We start from the raw sequence: 8094 nt of genomic DNA on the forward strand, positions 1-8094 counted from the left end.
ACTCAAAATCAACACACTCATTAGTATCATGATTATCCCCACATGTAGAACAACATGCAACATGAGCATTAGACAAAGAGCGTGGACCAACTACAACTTGTCCACTTAGCAATTTCACTACATTATTCATTGGAGCACTTAACATATTTAGAGTGTCCATTTCAATCATACATGTTTGCCGTCTAGAATTTCCTTGTTCATTCGCCCATTGGTAGTTGTTTACTGCTATTTTCTCTATTAAGATTTGAGTTTCTTGGGGTGATTTACCCATTAAGACTCCACCTACGGCTACATCAATTGAAGTTTTAGTCACGAAAGATAAATTATTATAGAAGGTTTAGACTATAAGCCAATCAGAAAGTTCATGATGTGGACATTTTCATAGCAATTCTTTAAACATTTTTAAAGTTTCATACAATGATTCACCTTCTTGTTGACTAAAATTAGTTATGTCAATTCTAAGTTTTCGCATTTAGTCCCTATACAAACTTCCTTACCATCCTTTGCTCTGTAACTATTAATTTGGGAGCAAACATGGATAGTTTAGTGAACTAAATCTCATATTCAGATACACTTAGGGTTCCTTGACGGAGTTTAATAAAATCATCCTCCCTCTTCTCCTGAACTATCGGTGGAAGATACTTTTCATTAAACTCCCTTATGAAGTTCAACCAAGTCCATGCAGTCCCCTCTCTCTCCCATTTAGCCCGAATTATGTTCCACCAGGTTCTAGTTGGTCCCTCAAATTGAAATACAGCGAAATTCACTTGCCTATCCTCCTTATAGTTTAAGACAGCGAAAATATTGATCATCATCTCTAACCACCTCTCAACTAATTCAGGGTCCGGTCCTCCAAGAAATTTAGGAGGAGAAAATTTTTGGAATCTCTCTAGAGCCCTATCCTGCCCCATTTCAGGATCCCTGGGTTGATTAACAGGGATTTGACCCTACTGCTCTACTAGTCGAACAAGTATATTGGTCATTTGCTGAATTGCCATTGCTACCTGGTCCTCCCCTTCAGCTCGGGATCCAGGTTATGGCTCAATCGTTTCACCTCTTTCCTCTCTCGATTTCCCTACTGGTTCTTGTGCTTGTCTAGCCCCACGGCCATGGCTAGAACAGCGTTCTCGAGTAGTTCCACGTCCTGGATTTCACCTAGCCTCCATACCTCTTTTGAATAATAGCCTATGGAAGTATAAACAAAATAAAGTAGCTATAAAGCTTGATAAAGTATTTTCAAATCATAAAACGAAAAATAATAGAACACATTGAAAATAACATGCTATTTTATATACATATCATAACAATTCACATATCCTATGGGACATTAACCCTAGGCATTGCTCAAGCACTACACTTAATCAACATTTAAAAAAGTACAACCAAGTACGTACACGTGAATAATAAGGGTCCCAAATCTCACTAATATCTTCAATATATCCCAAGTCTAGACTATTCGCATCCTTATGCCTTGGCATTCGCCATCCAAACTTATCCTAATATTACTCGGGATATCGACTTATTATAAAGGTATCACTCTTTGGTACGCGGGTACAGAAATCCGAAAATATGATAATTCACCACTCGAGTTAGCTAGACTCAAGAGGAAATCAACCACTTTTGAAATTTCTACCCAATACACATATCTAAGGTCCCTAACAATAGACATTTGTTCCACACTTAACAAGCCAATTCCCACAGTTCGAGAATTCTCTCCCGGCATGAGCTCGATAAGGGCTCTGATACCATTTGTAACGACCCCACCTCTCCCTAACGCGTACCCTAGGGTTTAGTGGACCGCCTGTCCAACTCTCATCAGGACTCGCTCACTCACGTCAAGAAAATAGAGTGCAATCTCAAGAATAAAGGAAAGAACAGTTCCCAAGTTTGGAACATACAAATACACTTATTTCTATCTCAAACATCCATACAATCCCAAATATATCAAAAGATTTAAGTTCTCAATACATTCAACCTTAATTGAGCGACTAGAGCGAGTACAATTGCAAAATTTTCAAAAACTAGACTATGCTAGCCATTACCAGTTTCACGCCTCGCTCGTATCCCCTATAAGGAAAATAAATTGTGTGAAATGAGTTAAAATCCCAGTGAGATTTCAAATAGCAAATTAACCATTATTTAAAAGTACCAGTATCAACGTAACAAAATAATGAGCATAACAAGTTCATAAAAGTGAGCAATAACACTTCAAGTAGCAAATCTCAAAATGAGCGAGTGTAACATTTTTCAAAAGAAATAATAACCCGATAAGTAATAATTATGTCAAAGTATAAGGATACGGATGACTCTCAAGAGCCAAGTTCCCGTTGCTTCACCAGAACTTGATCAAGTAGTAGTTGACATTCCGTCAACTTTCAAGTAAAGTAACCCGTCCAGTAGAACACCACTTAGCTACAATCTCGGTCCACCATCCAAACCCCCTACTGGGCCCAAAATTCTCAATAAACATTGGTGGTAATACTCGAGCATACCGATTAGTCGAAGAGGTATCACTTCACTCGACAAATCAAGAGACCCAAAGTTCGTTACCCAATCGACCAAACCCTTGTCGACTCGACTCGAGTAACTAGTTACAGGGTTTCTGAAATTTCAGAAAGTGCGCACATCATACACAAGTATATCAAGTCAATTGCGCAACAATAAACAAGTATATATCACATTAGGGCAAGTGCGATAAAGTATACCCTTGCCCGACCAAACTAATAAAATATCAAGTATTTAAATCAAGTATCATGTTCAATCATGTACTTGGAAGCACTCACCAAAGATTTAGTGCTTGTCAAAATTCATGCTCAGATGTAACTCCTTGGTTGGAGTCCAAATCTGCGATACAATATCATTTAAAAGTTTGAAATCAATTAGGGTTCGAAATATAGGAGTTTCGTTTAAACAAGATCAAGTAAATGAAACTCATGTTACGTATCAAACTCTAGAAAATTCATACTTGCTCTTTTAGTATTGCTAAAGAATCAACTAAAACTTTGGAATTCGCAGTTCAGTCTAAAAGATGAGGAAAACATATTCCGATTGGTCACTACTTTCATTTTTCCAAGGGTACGAATTTCGATCAAATTTTAGCTTATGTACCTCTACGAAAGAAGACTCAAATACCATAGATAATCCAAGTTCAATTCAACCTCAAATCTTCGCTCAAGTCGCGAGAACACACGCCTAACCTTCGAGTGAAAATTTGGGCGGCATGCCCTTTGTATTTATCTATTTTCAGCCATTTATGGCTTCATTATTACCTCAACTCAGCCCAAACTCACATATAAACAATCTTAATACAATATCCCTTCAACTAGGCTCAATGTCATTCAAATACAAGGCAATTCTAGTAATGCAACTTTATACCCCGAATGTTAGGGGTTTGTTTTAAAAGAAGGTACTAAGGTTATTTCTTTGGATTGGATTTAAAAAAAAATCCTAATTGGGTGTGTATCTCAAAGTTTATTGTGTAGTTTTGTTCATGTGTGATGAAGTATGTTTTTATAGGTCATTATAATGATTGGGTGATTAGTGGAGTAATTGAGGTGTAATTAGGTTTTTGGAATATATCAAGTATGTAAATTGTGGAGTAAATTGGTAGGATTGTGAATTTAATTGGACCATAGTGTGACTTTTGGTTAATCACAAGTTGCTAGACTTCCTAAAGGTTCCATGAGTTTCCTAAACTCAATTTTGATTGGCTAATCAAAAAGGTAGTTGGACTTTGACCATGTGACTTAGTATTAATCTAACTTAGCAAGACAAGAGCCAAACAAACAAGGGAAATTTCGGGCAGCTTTTGGGAGAAAAGAAGGAAGAAAAAATCGAGAGAAAATAAGAGGAAGAACAAGAAAAATTCTGGTGGTGTGCAACTCATCCAACAAGCTTGGGAGTTAGAGCAAAAGAAAGCTAAGGAACTTGGTTCTTGAAGTGCAACCTTGTGAACCAACCTTTGGAAGGTAAAGTAGCCTTGAACTCTTGTAAAAACTAGTAGCAATTGAGTAGAAATGTTGATTTTGATATTGTAGGATGCTAGTAAGGGTTAATAATGGTTTATATTCACTTTTATGGGTTTGTATGGAAGATTTGGTGATTTCTATGGTGGTTTGAGAAAATTTCAGCAAGTGATATAAATTTCCAGTTTTGATGCTTTAAATTTCTATTATGATGGATTGTATGTGTTTATATTGGTTGGTTTGAGCTCAAACTTGTTGGTTTGTGGTGAGTAGAAAACCGGTCAGCAAAAGGGTTGAAAAGCTAGGGTTTGGCCAATGCAACTTAGTGTTGATGATGTGTTATGAATTAAGGGGATGGTGTATGGTTCATTTGATATAGCTGCACGACTCAAATTTGTATAGATTATGATGGTGAAGATGCGGACAACTTGTGGAGGTTGCATGGTGGTTCCGGCCAGCCGCACTTCTTGGTTTCGTAGGTTGTTTATGCTAAGTTAGGTTGGTTGGTGCATCATGGTGCAATGGTGGTTGGAATTGTGGTGCATGTGTAGTTTTGGTGCAAAACCTAAGTGTGGGTTGATGTAACCTAGCTTTAGGTAGTGTATGATAGCTACATTATGGTATTGCATGTGTTTTGGTTATTTATAAATGTGTTTGAAGTCATAAATGTGACTTAAGTTTGGTTAGGGCATTTTGGTGCCAAACCAGAAAATCCGGGCAGTGTGAAGCCCTGCTTTTTGGTTTCATTTTCTGATATGAGTAGTATCTAATCTATTTTGGGTCAAAACATCAAAGTTATAGCCTTATGTGAGAGCTTTCTAAAACGGCAAAAATCACGCAAACGGATTTGTGTGCACCGAGTTATGGCCATTGAAAGTCAAACTATCGGACATTTTGTCCTCAGTTCTGACAAGGCAAATTCTGATACTGTCATTTGCATTTTTGACCAAGCCAAAGTGTAAACTGAGTTGAATGGTCTTCATAAAAGTTTTAGAGTTTTGTTTTAGCTTTGAAACGCTACCTTGCGCATCTTGGTCCAATAATCATAGCTCCAGTTATTGCTATTTGAAATCAGATCTGACATGGGACTGACCATGACTGATTCGCTACTATAATTTGCATTTTGTCCCAAATACCTTCTAATCTGGTTTAAATGGTCTTCATAAGCCTTGTAGTTCTTTGTTTTACCTTCGAAACGGTATCTCGTACACCTTAAACCGACGACCACAGCTTCTGTTATAAATAAAACCGTAAATAGTGTCAAAACTTTGAAATGTCCGTTTGCGCCTTTGGGTGCGGACGCGCGACCGTTTTCATTTTCACGTACGCGCATTTGCATTTCTCAACCGTTTTTGCCCTTTAGGACCATTTAGAACTAATTTTGTTATTTAGTTACCATTCCGGCCGTTTCAGCCGATTTCGACATTCTTTTGGCCTTAGTGTCGTTTTTGACCATTTTTTATTATTTTTGACCGTTTAAATTATAAACTGCTATTGTATGGTCGTTTCACTTATGTGTGTATATAATCTGTCAATATAGACTGTGAGGCTTTTGACGGTGATGGGCAAGCTCAGTAAATTGTATCGTTTTTCGTGCCAAGCTTTATCAAGTGAGTAATTAGATTGTTTATTGATGTGTAATTGTCAAAGTGTTTTGTATATGTTAAATGGGTACTTAAGCGAGAGTGTATTTTATCTCACTCGACCTAAACCCATCCTTTATTTTGATTTCATATGTGAGAATACATGCCTTATGCTGAGTATCACCTTTTTGCTGTGTGCTGATGGGGGTGATTACATGATTTGAGTTGAACCCCTTTTTGCTGTGTGCTGTTTGGGTAAGTACTTTGTTGTGTGATTTATTTAGAGATATCATCTATTGAGAGATTGAATATCTCAGGGTTTTGTTCCAACCCGGTTCCAATGGTAGACGGACTATTCGAGCCAGTTGGGGTTTGGTCGAAATTAGTTCCATGCTAACTTGAGATTTCGTTCTTTGTTAAAAATTTGATTAAAGTTAAGTGATTTTGTTTCGCTCGAGTTGCTGTGTGCTGTTGACTGGACAGCAGGGGTTGATAAGGTGAACGGGAAAAGTAAGTGGAGTCTACGGATCATGAGTATTTTGGTCGACGGAGTGTCAATAGGCGTTCAAACTCGGAGAATTGAACTGGTTTTAGAGCCACCCGTATCCTACCATTGTGATGTTACCTTTCTGTTATTAATATGAAATATCCTGATTTACTTGTTTATTTGGAGGTAAGTTTATATTTTTACCCCTGATTATTCACTAAGCATATAACTTACCCCATTCCATTTGTTTTCCTTAGCAGGGGGTCGACACGGGGATCGTTCGGGAAGGTGTTTAGACTTTTGGCTATAGAATAGTTAAATTTGTGCTTGTTATAAGTTGACTAGTAAGATGTATATATTTGTCATGGTGATTATAGTTATTAGCTTTTCTAGAATTTACTTTCTTGTACTCGTGGCATGTATGACTTGGTGTACTAGTTTATGCAACTTTTGAAAATGTAATAGTTTAAATAGAACTTTCTTTTAGCGTGAAAGCTATGTTCTCATTTCAAGTATTGAGACCTGACGCGAGTTAGGCAGGCGTCCCGCCAATACCCTCGGATTCACCCTTGAGAGAAGTGGGGGCGTCATAGGTGGTATCAGAGCACCTAGGTTAGAGGACTTGGGCAGTTGGGAAATGTGTTATAGAATATATCTAAGTATGCGATTGTGTTTAAATTGAATCGTATCTATTAAGATGAAATGCCAGAGAACTGATTAAGTGATATTTTGTTGTGTAGGCATGGAGACGGATGGGTTTAGCAATACCAGTGGACCTAGTGGTGCTGGAATACGTGCTACGAGCGTAGGCGAGCTGGTGAACCGGGTGGTGCGCTGACGAGTCCTTAGATATCAGAGGAGGGTCGGGGAACTCTACGGGCTATATTCTCCCTTCGGCCAGATGAGTCGATCGTGTGAATGTCGACATACGTATGGATACCCTGACGAGGTTGTTATGGCTGTAGATGACGAGAGTCGTTACCTAGGTAGGACGGTCGACACTTTAAGGGCACAGTTGGATGAGTCCAGAGAGGTGAGTCATGCACAGGCCATGTACCTGCGTGACCTTGAGATGGGGTTACGAGTTGAGGAGGAGCGGACGCATACCCTTGGTCGTCAACTTGAGGAGACCCACCGCCACCTTTTTGCTTTGAAGAGGTAGATGAGAGAGAGATTCCGGGGTATTATGTTAGACTGTGAGATTCTCTTAGATATGGCTGCGAAGGCGCCACCTAGGACTGGCGGAGTAGGACCGATGGATGCGATAGAATCTATAGGCCCTGTAGGGGATTTCCACTAGGGCCGTTACTCTGAGTTATTTTGTTGACTTTTTGGAGCCGGTATGCTTATGAACTAACATGTTTTGTACTGGCTAGATATTAGCTGCTATGTGAACTAATATGTGTATATTTTTTGCATGACTTGTATATATATGTACATATTTTGATCTTTTGATTATTTCGTACATTTTATAGCTTTTCAACGCTTTGATCTCGTACCATATTTTGTCCCAATTATAGAAGTTATAAAACAATCAAATAGAGACTCGTAGTGGAGGTAGAGGACAAGGACGAGGACAAGGAACCGAAAGGGTAACCAATGAAAATGTAAATACGCAAGCCAACACCTAAGTAGCTACAGCCATACAGCGAATGGCTGATTTGTTAGAACGAATGGTCAACCAACAGGGTCAAGGCCAGGTACAGTATCTCGAAAATCATGAGGGAGAGGACCGTGCCTTAGAACGGTTCTAGAAGTTTCTGCCGCCAAAATTTTTTGGTGGACCTAACCCGGATATAGTGGAGAGTTGATTGGAGCGAATGTTAGATATATTCGCTGCATTAGGATACTTGGAGAAACGGCAGATAGCTTTCGCCGTTTTTCAATTTGAGGGAGCGGCTCGTTTCTGATGAAATGTAATTTGAGCCAAGTGGGATAGAGAGCAGACCCCATGGACATGGGTTAATTTCACTCGTGAGTTTAATGAGAAGTATTTACCGCCACTTATTTAAGAAAGGTGAGAGGATGAGTTCATTCGACTGCGTCAAGGGACTATGAG

The 8094-nt window shown here is 38.8% G+C and overlaps 1 non-coding gene across 1 annotated transcript; it reads left to right on the plus strand.

Moving 5' to 3' along the window:
* The first annotated feature begins 359 nt into the window (after window positions 1-359).
* On the plus strand, window positions 360-466 carry LOC113694429 (small nucleolar RNA R71). The gene has a single exon (XR_003449379.1). It is a non-coding gene; the product is annotated as a small nucleolar RNA R71 (small nucleolar RNA).
* Window positions 467-8094: the final 7628 nt, after the last annotated feature.

Source organism: Coffea arabica, chromosome 6c (genome assembly GCF_036785885.1).
Source record: "Coffea arabica cultivar ET-39 chromosome 6c, Coffea Arabica ET-39 HiFi, whole genome shotgun sequence".
Lineage (NCBI taxonomy): Eukaryota > Viridiplantae > Streptophyta > Magnoliopsida > Gentianales > Rubiaceae > Coffea > Coffea arabica.